Source organism: Narcine bancroftii, chromosome 7 (assembly GCF_036971445.1).
Source record: "Narcine bancroftii isolate sNarBan1 chromosome 7, sNarBan1.hap1, whole genome shotgun sequence".
Taxonomy (NCBI): domain Eukaryota; kingdom Metazoa; phylum Chordata; class Chondrichthyes; order Torpediniformes; family Narcinidae; genus Narcine; species Narcine bancroftii.
Window position 1 is genome coordinate 12,344,424 of NC_091475.1, and position 15,569 is coordinate 12,359,992.

A 15,569-nucleotide genomic window follows, 5' to 3' on the forward strand; every position below is an offset into this window, starting at 1 on the left:
CAAGGGCAGCGCATAGAGGGAGCGCAGGTGGACAAGGGCAGCGCGTGGAGGGAGCGCAGGTGGACAAGGGCAGCGCATGGAGGGAGCGCAGGTGGACAAGGGCAGCGCATAGAGGGAGCGCAGGTGGACAAGGGCAGCGCGTGGAGGGAGCGCAGGTGGACAAGGGCAGCGCATGGAGGGAGCGCAGGTGGACAAGGGCAGCGCATGGAGGCAAGCGCAGGTGGACAAGGGCAGCGCATGGAGGGAGCGCAGGTGGACAAGGGCAGCGCATGGAGGCAAGCGCAGGTGGACAAGGGCAGCGCATGGAGGGAGCACAGGTGGACAAGGGCAGCGCATGGAGGCAAGCGCAGGTGGACAAGGGCAGCGCATGGAGGGAGCGCAGGTGGACAAGGGCAGCGCATGGAGGGAGCGCAGGTGGACAAGGGCAGCGCATGGAGGGAGCGCAGGTGGACAAGGGCAGCGCATGGAGGGAGCGCAGGTGGACAAGGGCAGCGCATGGAGGCAGCGCAGGTGGACAAGGGCAGCGCGTGGAGGGAGCGCAGGTGGACAAGGGCAGCGCATGGAGGGAGCGCAGGTGGACAAGGGCAGCGCATGGAGGGAGCGCAGGTGGACAAGGGCAGCGCATGGAGGCAAGCGCAGGTGGACAAGGGCAGCGCATGGAGGGAGCACAGGTGGACAAGGGCAGCGCATGGAGGCAAGCGCAGGTGGACAAGGGCAGCGCATGGAGGGAGCGCAGGTGGACAAGGGCAGCGCATGGAGGGAGCGCAGGTGGACAAGGGCAGCGCGTGGAGGGAGCGCAGGTGGACAAGGGCAGCGCATGGAGGGAGCGCAGGTGGACAAGGGCAGCGCATGGAGGCAAGCGCAGGTGGACAAGGGCAGCGCATGGAGGGAGCGCAGGTGGACAAGGGCAGCGCATGGAGGCAAGCGCAGGTGGACAAGGGCAGCGCATGGAGGGAGCACAGGTGGACAAGGGCAGCGCATGGAGGCAAGCGCAGGTGGACAAGGGCAGCGCATGGAGGGAGCGCAGGTGGACAAGGGCAGCGCATGGAGGGAGCGCAGGTGGACAAGGGCAGCGCATGGAGGGAGCGCAGGTGGACAAGGGCAGCGCATGGAGGGAGCGCAGGTGGACAAGGGCAGCGCATGGAGGCAGCGCAGGTGGACAAGGGCAGCGCGTGGAGGGAGCGCAGGTGGACAAGGGCAGCGCGTGGAGGGAGCGCAGGTGGACAAGGGCAGCGCGTGGAGGGAGCGCAGGTGGACAAGGGCAGCGCGTGGAGGGAGCGCAGGTGGACAAGGGCAGCGCGTGGAGGGAGCGCAGGTGGACAAGGGCAGCGCGTGGAGGGAGCGCAGGTGGACAAGGGCAGCGCGTGGAGGGAGCGCAGGTGGACAAGGGCAGCGCGTGGAGGGAGCGCAAGTGGACAAGGGCAGCGCGTGGAGGCTGCGCAGGTGGACAAGGGCAGCGCGTGGAGGGAGCGCAGGTGGACAAGGGCAGCGCGTGGAGGGAGCGCAGGTGGACAAGGGCAGCGCGTGGAGGGAGCGCAGGTGGACAAGGGCAGCGCGTGGAGGGAGCGCAGGTGGACAAGGGCAGCGCGTGGAGGGAGCGCAGGTGGACAAGGGCAGCGCGTGGAGGGAGCGCAGGTGGACAAGGGCAGCGCGTGGAGGGAGCGCAGGTGGACAAGGGCAGCGCATGGAGGGAGCGCAGGTGGACAAGGGCAGCGCGTGGAGGGAGCGCAGGTGGACAAGGGCAGCGCGTGGAGGGAGCGCAGGTGGACAAGGGCAGCGCGTGGAGGGAGCGCAGGTGGACAAGGGCAGCGCGTGGAGGGAGCGCAGGTGGACAAGGGCAGCGCGTGGAGGGAGCGCAGGTGGACAAGGGCAGCGCGTGGAGGGAGCGCAGGTGGACAAGGGCAGCGCGTGGAGGGAGCGCAGGTGGACAAGGGCAGCGCGTGGATGGAGCGCAGGTGGACAAGGGCAGCGCGTGGAGGGAGCGCAGGTGGACAAGGGCAGCGCGTGGAGGGAGCGCAGGTGGACAAGGGCAGCGCGTGGAGGGAGCGCAGGTGGACAAGGGCAGCGCGTGGAGGGAGCGCAGGTGGACAAGGGCAGCGCGTGGAGGGAGCGCAGGTGGACAAGGGCAGCGCGTGGAGGGAGCGCAGGTGGACAAGGGCAGCGCGTGGAGGGAGCGCAGGTGGACAAGGGCAGCGCGTGGAGGGAGCGCAGGTGGACAAGGGCAGCGCGTGGAGGGAGCGCAGGTGGACAAGGGCAGCGCGTGGAGGGAGCGCAGGTGGACAAGGGCAGCGCGTGGAGGGAGCGCAGGTGGACAAGGGCAGCGCGTGGAGGGAGCGCAGGTGGACAAGGGCAGCGCGTGGAGGGAGCGCAGGTGGACAAGGGCAGCGCGTGGAGGGAGCGCAGGTGGACAAGGGCAGCGCGTGGAGGGTGCGCAGGTGGACAAGGGCAGCGCGTGGAGGGAGCGCAGGTGGACAAGGGCAGCGCGTGGAGGGAGCGCAGGTGGACAAGGGCAGCGCATGGAGGCAAGCGCAGGTGGACAAGGGCAGCGCATGGAGGGAGCGCAGGTGGACAAGGGCAGCGCATGGAGGCAGCGCAGGTGGACAAGGGCAGCAGAAGGGCCCATTTCCATTGGGATACAGACACTAGAGTTAATTAGTCATAATGCTGGACAAACCCTGAACACTTTTGGGCATATTTCATGGTTTTGGGCTACTAATCATGTTCCCTTTTTTAATTAGATCTGACCTATTTTTGTGGTGTCATATTTTAAGTCTACTTCAAGCATACAGAACCTCGTGTTCTTGAACATCCATTTTCTGCATTCACACTTGGTGACCTGCTGATCTTGGTGCAGAACATGGGGTGAAGGGTTTCACCAGGAATGTTGCCACCATGGAAAAGCAGCAGCAGGCCAACTGGAATCCATCGATGCTGGCCGGAGCACGTTGGGCACTGGCACGAGAGGCATCGGCTGCTGAGTACAATCCATGGCGACGCTTTTTAGGGTCAGGTAAATTAACGCCATGTGTCAGCTTCACTGAACGATTAAACACGCTAAGTTCAATAAAAGTTAATTTCATGTTTCTCCAGCTCCCTACATGATACAGCAGATCGGAAAGGATCTTTTGTGTTCAGCTTGACGTCGTCTGTCATAATCCCCAATTTTGTCGCAGGAAGCAAACCTTTTGAGAAAAAAGAAATTGTTTTCCAGTCCAATTTATTGGTGACCACTTGCTGATCCACACCTCATTTTCTGATCACCTCCAGCTCCTCCCCCACACCATTTTATTTAGGGAGCTGCCTGATTGTCCACAATCTCAAAGGGCTCACACCTGAAACGTTGATTGCCTTTTACTTCCTATGGATGCTGTGTGACCTGCTAATTACCTGTACAAGTGTCTTTCAAATGCTATTGTACCTACTTCTAAGACTTCAGGCAATTTACTCCATTATAAACCGCCCTCAATGTGAAAAATTTGCCCGTGCCCCTTTTAAATCTCCCACCCCAGCACACACTGACTCTATGCCCTCTAGTTTTATACTCTCCTACAGAGGGTGGCTACTTACCTTATCGATGTTCCTCATCCCCTTCATGACTCTGTACATCTCTATAAGGTCGTCCTTCATCTCTATGTTCCAGCATAAAAAGTCCTAGCCTCTTGAGCACCTCTCTATAATTCACATCTATGTGAATTTTTTTTCACCCTTTCCAGATGGGTCAGTACATTTAGCATAACCAACAATCTGGGATCGAATCCAGCATTGTCTGTCAGGGTTTTGCACGATGTCCTCCAAATGCTTTGGTTTCCTTCCACATTCAAAGACGTAGGGGGTTAGTCAGTTAATTGGTGACATTTGCGCATTTGGGCAGTGTGGGCCAGAAGGGCCTATTGCGCCTTGAAATTAAATAAAGAAATTCATCTATCCTGCAGCAAGGTGACCAATGTCCAAGGATACACACTTGATCAGATCTGCAGATTTATCACCCTTCATCAATTTTAACACTTCCACTACCTCCTCCTATGTAATGTGGACTCTCCTGAGCTTCCTCACATCCATGCCTCTCTCTGCATTAAATACACATGAGAGATACTTGTTTGCAACCAGAATAACATCTTTGACCACAAAGCCACCAAGCAGTGGTCAGCAAGGAAAGTCCTCCAGAAACTGAGAGATAGGACCCAATGGATCTGGTGGGATGGTTCCCCGAGTAGACCGTCCACGTCGTCTGGCGGAATGCCTCATCTCCAGGGCTCACAAACAAGCATCAGGACTTGGTGTGGCTAGTGGTGAGAGGAGATCCTTCTTGAACAACCGGAACATCAGCCTCCAGGCATGTAGTCCTTGGGATGGCTGCGGCAGAGTGGAGACTGTTGCCCACCTCTTTGGTGAATGCAGATTTGCTAGGAGTGTGTGGAGAAGGATTCGGGGGGGTGGGGGGGGGTGGTCCTTGTCACAGTCCATCCCCAGCGGCAGCATGACAGAGGACTTGCTGATCTACGGCTTGTTCCCGGGGACACACTCTGAGTCCGACATCCAGAACTGCTGGAAGACTCGGTGAAAGATGCACTTTGATCTGCCCGAAACCTGCTGGGTCTTTCAGTAGATGCTGGTCCGGGAATGCTGTGGACTGGCACGTTCCAGGCTGTAGGTGTACCTGCTGAGGGACGTACTGATGCTTGGTGAAGCCAACGCAAGGGTGCTGTGGGGAAGGACCACAGTTTAGAGTCCTCCCCATTACTGGGCGCTGAGACTGAGGGGAGGCCCCTCAACTATCGGGCGGGGGAAGGAAGTGACAAGATGGCATGGTGGTGGTAAAAGGGGTATTGAGAGAACCAAGGTAACCCTGTACATTGATGGGAAGGGAGAGATATGACTGACATTATGAGTGATACAAAGTCTTGAACTGTTCGCTTGTTTGTAAATGATTTATTGTGAATAAACTATATTTTTTGGAACAAAAACTTGTTTGCAACCTTGCCCAGATCCCGTGGCTCCACACATCGTAAAGCAGCCTTCTTCCCCGGTTACACCTTTATCCTTAATATACGTGTGGAATCTCTTTGGATTCTCCCATCCCTTATCTGCCAGAGATTTACCTTATCCCTTACCTTTTTGGCCTCAGCGTTAGTGTACAGAAGCATTATTGAAGATTCCCACCATCCATTCTACAATCTCTATGACCGACTTCCATTGGGAAGGAAATACAGGAGCTTCAGGGCTAGGACTGCCAGAATGGGCAACAGCCTTGGACATGAATTAATAATATACTCTATCACCTTTGATGTATATTGTATTAACTTTCAATTTTAGCTTATAAACTTTGAATTATATATTTTAGTATTGTGGTAAGATTTTGTTTTATGTAATGTGTGTAATATATGTATTGTGAATGCACCGTAGTCTGGAGAACTGTTTTTCTGCATTGTTGCATTTACTGTAGGGTGATTGGATGATAATGAGCTACAATTTGATTTGACTTGAAAATCTCATGTCCACTCTCTGCCTTCCTGATTTTCCCTTTTGAATAAACCCCTACATTTCCTCAAGGGCTTACATGACATATGGCTCCTTTTTCTTGAGCAGACCCTCACTATCTCTGGTCATCCAGGATCCCCTAATCCTGTCTGCCTTGTCCTTTTACTCGAACAGGAACATGGTATCCTACAGCTCTTACTATCTCTCTCCCTTAAAAGCTTCCCCACTTGCCAGATATCTTTCTACCAGCCTCTCCCAATCAATTTGTACAAGTTCCTGTCTAATAACAAGATTAACCTTGCTCCAATTTAGAATTTTAACTTCTGGACCGGTTTAAAAAAAATCTCTACTCGTAGATTAATGGTCACTCGTCCCTCAGTCACTTGCCCTGCCTTATATTGCAAGATGGTCCAGTGTTGAGTCCTTTCTCGTCGGGTTGCCGGCATAGTTTCAGAAAGCACATTCTATCCTGTCCAAATCCTTTGCACCATAAGACTTCCAGTCAATATAGGAGAAGTTAACGACATTACGGACCCTATTATTTCTGGGGTTATCTGCAATCTCCCTACATACTTGCTCCTCTAATTCCCACTAACTCTTGGGAAACCTATAATACATCAAAAAAGTGATCATCCCTTTCTTATTTCTAAATTCCACCCATATATCCCCAGTGGCTGATCCCCAAGAATATTCTCTTTAGATGAAAGGCTGCAACCTAAAATATTGGTTATATATCTTTGTCTTTGCTATATAAAGGACACTGCTTGACATGCTGAGTTTCTACAGCACTGTGTTCTTACTTCAAACACGGTGTCTACAGACCTTCATGCTTTACTCTAATATTCTCTCCAGGTATTGCCATGATGTTCTCCATAATTAAAAACAGTTTCTGTCTTTCTGCCACCTCTGTCTCACCTCTACCATTTGTACCCTGGAACATTGAGCTGCTGGAGCTGCCCCTTTCTCATCTGTGTTTCTGTTATGGTTATAATATCCCAGTTTCATGCACCAATCCATGGCCTGAGCTTATCTGCCTTACCTGACTGCATTAAAATAAATGCAGTTAAGCCTGTCAGACTTTGTTCACTCTCTGACTTGCCCTTGCTGGTCCTGCCAACCTCACGTCTGCTTTCTTATCTGCTCTACTGAGGGTCTGGGTCCATTCACCTTGCCAGGCTAGTTTAAATCTTCCAAAGTAGCTGAAGTAAATATTCCCTTCAGGAAACAGGCGCCATTCTGCGTCACATTCAAGTTCACATTCAATTTATTGTTGGAGTACATACATAACATCTGAGATCCTTTTTCCTGTGGGCCAGGCAGACCTTATCGGCAGTATAAACTGTACTCTAGAAAGCAGCTTGTACAGTGGTGTGAGAGCAACATCATTGATAAGACAAAGGAGATGATTGTGGACTTCAGGAGGACGAAGGATCACTTATCAAAATGGCTTTGTCATCGACAGAGTGGGGATCATAAAGTTCTTTGGCAGCCATTTAAAGGATGACCATTCCTGGATCCACAACACTTCCTCATTTGTCAGGAAAGTTCAGCAGTGCCTAAGGCGGACAAGGAAGTCAAGGTGTGGTGCTACCACTATGTATATATATATATATATATATATATATATATGTATGGGCTGGCCCACCCCCTGAACCTGTGACTCCTCCCTCCTAGATATCCCCATAAAGGCTGTCACGCCCAAACTCATCCCTCAGTTCCTGCCTTGGAAATGGGCCAGCAACATACAAGCTGTGCTGACGCTTTTAGATGATTAAAGCCTATTAATCACGATTCTCTGTCTGGTCGTGGTTGATTGGTAGTACTCAAGGCTACCGGCCACCATCCTATCAACGTTCGACAGGAGTACAATAGAGCGTGCAGAATGGAAGCTAAAAAGCAGAGGATGATTAAAAGTGCTGAGAAAATGACTGGGAAATCTCTCCTGTGCAAACAATATCTGCAGGGAATGGTGCTTAAAGAGGGTTCAGAGAATCTTTAAAATTCTTTCCATCTTTGCGATACTATCTTCAAGGAAGAGGTACAGGAGCACCAGGACTGCCAGGCTTGGAAACAGCTCATTCCCACAGGCGGTGAGAATGTTAAACAATCCTCGGAACCAGTGAATTATTTTTATAGATTTTTATTTTGGATCGCTATGTATAAATGTCCTTTGTGTGTTGGGTGTAGTGTGAGTCTGTGTATGCATACGCACTGTTGCATGGAGACAAACTGTTTTGCTGGGTTGTTTCTGTATATGTATAATCAGGTGACTTGAAGTTGAACAAATATTAAGAGAAAAATGTAATCAAAAAAGGAAATGTAAACAGACTGATCGCAAATACAGAGAAAAAAAATAGATATTCAGTAAAGAATAATGTGCAAGGAGTCTTTAAATGGGTCCCTGATTGAGTCTGTTGTTGAGGAATCTGATGGTGGAGGGGTAGCAGCTGTTCCTGAACCTGGTGGTGCGAGTCTTGAGGCACCTCCACCTCTTTGCCGATAGCAGCAGCGAGAATAGAGCGTGTGCTGAGTAGCGTGGGTCCTTAATGATTTCTGCGGCCCTCTGACGGCAGCGTTCTCAATAGTGGGGAGAGTTTTGCCTGCGATGAACAGGGCTGTTCACTACTCCAGGTATTGCCATGATGTTCTCCATAATTAAAAACAGTTTCTGTCTTTCTGCCACCCCTGTCGCACCTCAGTGAGCCGGTCAGCTCACTTTTCACTGCACATCTGTAGAAATTTCCCAAGGCTTCCACTGTCATTCCGAACTTTCGCAAACTCCTGAGGAAGTAGAGGCACTGACGTGCTTTCTTTGCGTTTCCCGCCCCTTTCGTGTAGGTCCCACCTTCCACGAAAGGGAGCCAATGGTTCAAGAGTGTGAAACCATCCGTGCTGCACTAGTCCCTTAGCCATGCACTGAACTGTGCTTTCTTCCATTTCCTTACCTCACTGGCTCACGACAAGGGAATAATCCTAAAATTACAACCCTTGATGACTTGTCTTTTATCGACTACCTAGTTCCCTAAATTCTCTTTTCTGGACCCCTTTCTCTATCACATAGGTAGCATTACAGACCACTCTCCCGTTTCAGCCCATCGGATACATCCTTGCCTCTGGTACTGAAGAGGCAACACACCATCCTGGAGTCTCAGTCATGGTTACAGAACTGCTTGGATGTGCCCATGACTAATGAGTCCTCTATCATTATTACTCTCCCAGGATGTGCCCTGCCCTGCTCTGCAGCAGAGCTGGTGGATGTACCATAGACCTAACTACTACTGCTGCTATTTTACTTTGAGAGGTTACCCCCTCCAACAGTATTCGAATGGAATGCTTGTTTGAGAGAGGGATAATTTCCAAGAACTCCTCTGCTATCCTCCTGGCAGTCACACAACTACTTGACTGAACCCGTGATGTCACTGCCTCCCTGAAGTTCCTATCCATAAAATGCTCTGCCTCCTGTGTTATCCTCATTGTGATATACTGGCACACCAACTGATTCAAGCAATAAAATTATACTGCCTTTGCTCTGTATCATCTGATCTCACTGTAACTCTGCATGGTTGTATGATTTCTTACTGTGAATGAGATGCCTAACTGGACTGCTCACAAAACAAACTCTCTCACTGCACTTACACTTGATTAACTTGAACATGAGAGGACACACTTGCTGTAGCCCAAGTTATCAGGGACACCTAACTTGTCCACAATTTCCCACATTTGTGTTGTCATATCGAACCTCTGCAAACTTTGGTGGAAATAGAGGCACTGACATGCTTTCCTCATGTGTGAAAAGGTTAAAACTTGGTGTTTTTATTCTTAGTTAATTTTGTGCTCATCTCTTTAAGAAGAGTATTGTTTGTAGTGTTACCATAGTAATTATGATGTCATGTGTCATAATATCCGCCCGGATTAAGAGGGTGCATCTCATTCTTTGACAAACTATGAAGGAGACGTGAGCTCGAGATAATTTTCTTTGAATTAGTCTTATTTCTTCTTGTATATCTCTTTAAAGTTGAATATCGTTATGTTTAAGTTATGCAAAATGTTTATCTGTTTTACCAAATGAATTAAAGCTACATAGAGCTGCATCTACAAAGTTTGGGTTATTGGATTAATAAGTTAGTAATTCGGAATATCGTCACTCACGTTTCATTGAAGATGACCCGTTTTGAAATTAGGAAATGCTAGAACCTGGAAAGTGTCATTTATAATGTGCACCAAGGTGCTGTTGTAGACAGGAGGGTCATACCATTCCACTGACGCCATCACTGCCTCTGTTGTGGTTCATCGAACACCAAGAATGATCAGGAGACGCAGAAGATTCTTCAAGAAGTTTAAAACTTTTATTTGCAAATAAAAGCGGTGGCAATCAAAGAACCAGTCACTGTCTGCCAGGGCAACACAGCGAATAGGCTTTTTAAAAATATAGTCCTGACTTAATTACATTTCTACATCCAATCATTCATCACCACAAACCTTAGAAGGATGTCATTCCTTGGCTTTCCACAATTATTTTAATTATTTTCTACCCATTAATCTAGTCATGTTTTGAACCATGTGTTTCAACGTATCCTGCCACCTGCTACCTTATCCTTGACTCATTCACTAGAATATAGTAAATACATATACATAATAAATTGTTACTTTTGAAACATAGTGTGAGGAAATTGTTACATAGTAATGGATTAATGAATACATAATAAATAGCACATAGTTCATGTGGGTTATCTTCCATACCTCATGCACCAAACCAGCTGACTTAGAAACAAGAAAATACCTTGCCATTAGCTCAGTGCCGCTCATCCTCCTCATCTCAGCCCTGGGGTTCAAACCTGCACTTTGACCACCAGCAATAGGTTGACCTCAAAGCGGAACTTCACACAATGGCCACTCCGCGATACCCTGCCTGGATTTCATTCACTGCTAGGGGTGGTTAAACAAACTAGTATGTGCCTCCTGTGCTCGCTCCAATAGATTTTGGGATAGTCTGAGAATGGTGATGGGCTAAATGGCTTCTTTTTACATCTTGGGAAATATTAGAGCAGCCCACAGTTTGGCTAGGTATTGTAATGAGCTGTTTGAGTAAAGGGAGGTGGACATGGTGGTGGAGATGGTTATTACCTCCATGTTTCTGGGAGCCCACATATCAGAGGGCTTCTCCAAGAGCCAGATCACTGAGGCAACTGCAAAGAAGGCACATCAATAGGCCTCAATTTCTAAGAAGTCTGAGGCCATTTGACATATAATCGAATACTCCATTGAACCTCTACATCAGTGGTCTTCAACCTTTTTCTTTCCGTCCACCTCCCACCTTAAGCCATCCCTAGGCCATCGGTGCTCTGTGATTAGTAAGGGATAGCTTAAGGTGGGAGGTGAGTGGAAAGAAAAAGTTTGAAAACTGCTGTTTTAATCGTCCCTCATTGACTTGTTATGTGCACGGTTTCACAACTCCAAAGGAAATGGGCCAATGACAATTTTTCTCAAGCAAAATATTTCAGTAACAATTGGGTCTAGAGCAGTGATTCTCAACTTTTTTCTTTCCACTCACCTCCCACCTTAAGCCATCCCTTACTAATCACAGGGCACCAATAGTGAAAGGATTACTTAAAGTGGTACAGGAGTGGAAAGAAAAAAGATTGAGAACCACTGGTCCACAGGTATATTGTGGAAAGAATATTGACTGGTTACATCATGCCCTGCTTTGTGTAATTCAGATGTCTGTGAACGTCGGAGGTTGCAGAAAGTGGCAAAGCTAGCTAAATCTACCAGAGGCACTGACCTCCTATGTGAAGTGCCTCGAGAAGGCAGCCAAAGGATCCCCATCACCCTGGTCACAATTTCTGCTGCTACCTTCAGATAGAAAGTACGGAAGCCTGAAGTCCAGCGCTTCCAGGGTTAAGAATAGTTTCTTTCCGACAGTTGTTGAGCTCCTGAACATCACTGTACTACCCTAACCTCATCCGTCAACTACCCCAGGACCACCAAAACATCTATCTACACTAATGAAACATTTTTTTTGCACAAACTGCAACTATGATTTTGTTTTAAATTCACGTGTCCTTTTATATTTACTGTCTATTTTTCTGTCTCATGGCATTTTGTGGTCATTTACCTTGTTCTACTGCTGTTCCCGTGGGACTCCAATAAGTAAGTTTCCATTGTAATTATGGATATTACAATAAACTATCATCAATCCCTCTGTGGATCAAGGCAGAGCTGTGATAAACTTGCCTTGATCACAGCATATGACTTCTCTGAATCTACCCCAACAGATCTACTCTTTTAACATCACAATAGGGTCCTGTTTTGCGGAAACTGCCAAAATGTTTGGCCTGGAAGTCAGCCTGAAGAAAACTGAGGTCCTCCATCAGCCAGCTCCCCACCATGACCACCAGCCCCCCCACATCTCCATCAGGCACACTGAACTCAAAACGGTCAACCAGTTTACCTACCTCGGCTGCACCATTTCATCTGATGCAAGGATCGACAATGAGATAGACAACAGACTCGCTAAGGAAAATAGCACCTTTGGAAGACTACACAAGAGTCTGGAAAAACAACTACCTGAAGAAACACACAGATCAGCGTGTAGAGAGCCGTTGTCATACCCACGCTCCTGTTCGGCTCCGAATCATGGGTCCTCTACCAGCATCACCTACGGCTCCTAGAACGCTTCCATCAGCGCTGTCTCCGCTCCATCCTCAACATTCATTGGAATGACTTCATCACCAACATCGAAGTACTCGAGCTGGCAGAGTCTGCAAGCATCGTATCCATGCTGCTGAAGACCCAACTGCGCTGGGTGGGTCACGTCTCCAGAATGGAGGACCATCGCCTTCCCAAGATCGTGTTCTATGGCGAGCTCTCCACTGGCCACCGAGACAGAGGTGCACCAAAGAGGTACAAGGACTACTTAAAGAAATGTGCCTGCCAGATCTCGCCTCCAACCGTGCATCTTGGCGCCTCACAGTTCGGCGGGCAGCAACCGCCTTTGAAGAAGACCGCAGAGCCCACCTCACTGACAAAAGACAAAGGAGGAAAAACCCAACAGCCAACCCCAACCAACCAATTTTCCCTTGCAACAGCTGCAACTGGGCCTGCCTGTCCCGCATCGGACTTGTCAGTCACCAGCGAGCCTACAGCAGACGTGGACATACCCCTCCATAAATCTTCATTCGCGAAGCCAAGCCAAAGAAGAAAGGGTGCCTTCAAATCTCATGTACTCAAGTGAATACCAGCTGATGCTTCTTAAGACTTTGTTGAATGTGTGCTCATTTGCTCCAAGGTTGATTTATCCTTCATGAGCCAGTGTGTAAATCTGACTGGGTTTACTCCCGTCAATGGGGACAAGGCTTTTTCTCTTTTGCAAAACAGGTCACCTGCTGCATCCCCATCACACCCTGAGCTGAAAGTAGATGTCTTACTCGGAAGAAGACAGAAAAGAAAGAGCCTGCCTTTGTCACCATTGTAGAAAATTCCAAAACTGCATCATACTCAATAAATATTTTTCCAATCCCAACGGGTCGAGTTTAGAAATTAGGCCTTGAGTTGTTTGCACAAAATGAATATGCTTATTATTCCATGCCGTGGCCTTTACTGCAGTCTCTGCTCCTTGTATTGTGCCAAATATTGGCAAAATGAAAGCTGACATCAGGAGCACTCTGGATTTACTCCTGTAATGCACGTTCAGTGAATATACGGAGGATGATTTTCTAACCTTGGTCTCGTTGTTCAGCCAGAAACATCCATCTCACCTGTCCCCAAACCCAGAAACTTTCTAATCACTTGTGATCCCTTCAATCGGAAAACACACCTGACAGCTGTTGTTATAAGTTTCAGTTCTGCCAAGTAAAACTAGCATTTTGTGCCTTGCACAATCCTCACCCACCCACAGAGATAAGCATCTCAATTAAAGCTGTAAATATAGAAGTGGGCGTATAGATCTGCCTCTCCTGCTGCTAGGTGATGCCATGTGTAAATATAGACGTATAATTCCCTAACTAAATAGAAGATCAACTTCAAAAACCTGTGGCTGAGTTTTTAAAAAATTGTGGAAGGATAAATGACTTTAATTATTTGTTGGAAATGGCAATTTCAGATTTTTATATCGCAGAAAAGGCCCTTCAGCCCAATTCATCCATGCTGACCCATTTATCTACCTGAGCCAATACCACTTGCCCGAGCTTGGCCCATAGCTCTCTAAAACATCAGAAGGCATGTGCATTTCTGGGTGGGAAATTGCTTAAATGATGTGAAGATTTCTTTAATTTTATGAACACCTTTCTATCAGTGATGTTCCTTTCCGTACCCAACTGTTTTTTTTTGCTTTACCATATACATTGCTGAGAACCCTGAAATTCATTACTCCAATTCAGTAAGGTGACTTAATATTGAATTTCAAGCAACTGTATTTTCATTCCACAGATATATTTGCCAGTTATTATTACGTTGACACTCTATCATACAGCATTTTAACTGAAGTGGCCGCAAGAACGGGAATAAGTCACAATCTGGCCAACCATGGCAGAGGCTTGCTATTGTGGATTACCACAGTGTTACAGTCGAAATGAGGAGAGGAGGCCTGGGTTAGGGAGGAGAAAAGACATCAGGGCAGCAGAAGGTTAAAAGACATCAGGGCAGTTCTGGTGTACGCTGGGATGGAGGCATGCAGAATACTGGAATCCAGAAATACAGTAAAATCCCCAGTAATCAGCACCTGTGGATGCCAGATATGCAAATTTTCCACTTGCCTGAGATAAATACCATTAAAAATAAAAAGCCTTGAAGACAAAATATAAAGTAATTTGAAAAAAAATTGTTATTGTACCCCTTAATTATGTGAAGTTCACTTTAATCAGGTAGTTCCCGTAATTAACAAAATTTAAATACAAACCCTGGTCGTTGGCGCTGTAACTGCATTACACTAAACGCCACACTAGCCGTGCCACCATCATAATTCTCCTATTGATCCATTATGTGGATAATGTAACATTATTGAAGCTTCTCTTTTCCACGTGTTTTGGTAATGCCCAAACTTAGAGAGATTCTGAAAAGACATTTTCCAAAGTTTATCAAGGATTCTTAAGATCAATTTGGATCCTTGTCCGTTAATTGCTTTGCTTGGTTTTTCTCATGAGTCAGATAAACTTATAATCGGCGTCTCAGGAAAACAGTTTTAGCTGATACCACCTTAATAGCCAGACAAGCAATTTTATTGAAATGGAAAGATGATTCATCCCTTACTCATACACAGTGGTTATATGATATAATGCCCTATTTAAGTTCAGAGAAAAGTTCAGATATAAAAGACAGAAAGTTTCAATTTATGAAATGGTGGGGCCCATTTTTAGAATTTAAAAAATAATTAAAAGAATTAACAATTACTGTATGTTCCGGTCATTCAATGCCTGTTCTCTGAGGGTCACCAGTGGTTCCACATTACTGATTTTTAAAAATAAAGTAACCTTAATTAGAGGGAGGGGATTATATTAGATTTAGTTTTATTTTTTCCCCCTTATTTTATACAAGTTATTTCAATAAATGGGTTTAACATGATTGAATAGATCATTTCAATTAAATGTTTTTGCGGTGTTATCAGCAATTATTGATGTAGTTTTATCTACTTTTTATTGGCTTTTTGTGTGTGCTTCCTTATATACAAATGAATTATTATGTAATTGTCAATTTATGCTTTTATGTTAAACTCAATAAAAATATTTTAAAAAGAAAAATAGACAGGTAAAGATGAAGACTCTTACCAGGTAGGGAGAGGGAAAACTTTTGGGAGTCGCCCCAGCCGTGAGCGGCATTGACCAGCTCTTCATCCTGGGCGCTGCCATTTTATTCAAATATAACTTTATTGAAACAGCTGTTGCGAGCGGGACCCAACTGGGGAGCTCTGCTGTCTGAAATGTTTGCTCCCACCTTTACAATGTGGTTGGGTGCTGCTTTGGAGAACATTTACAATTTTAAACTTTTATTTTTATTTATTTATTCATTTCCTCAAATTTTTTTTGCTGGTTGCTTAAATTCCAGATACTGGGGATTGTACCGTAAAGGTGCTTTCTAAATTCACTTTGGTTTCTGGA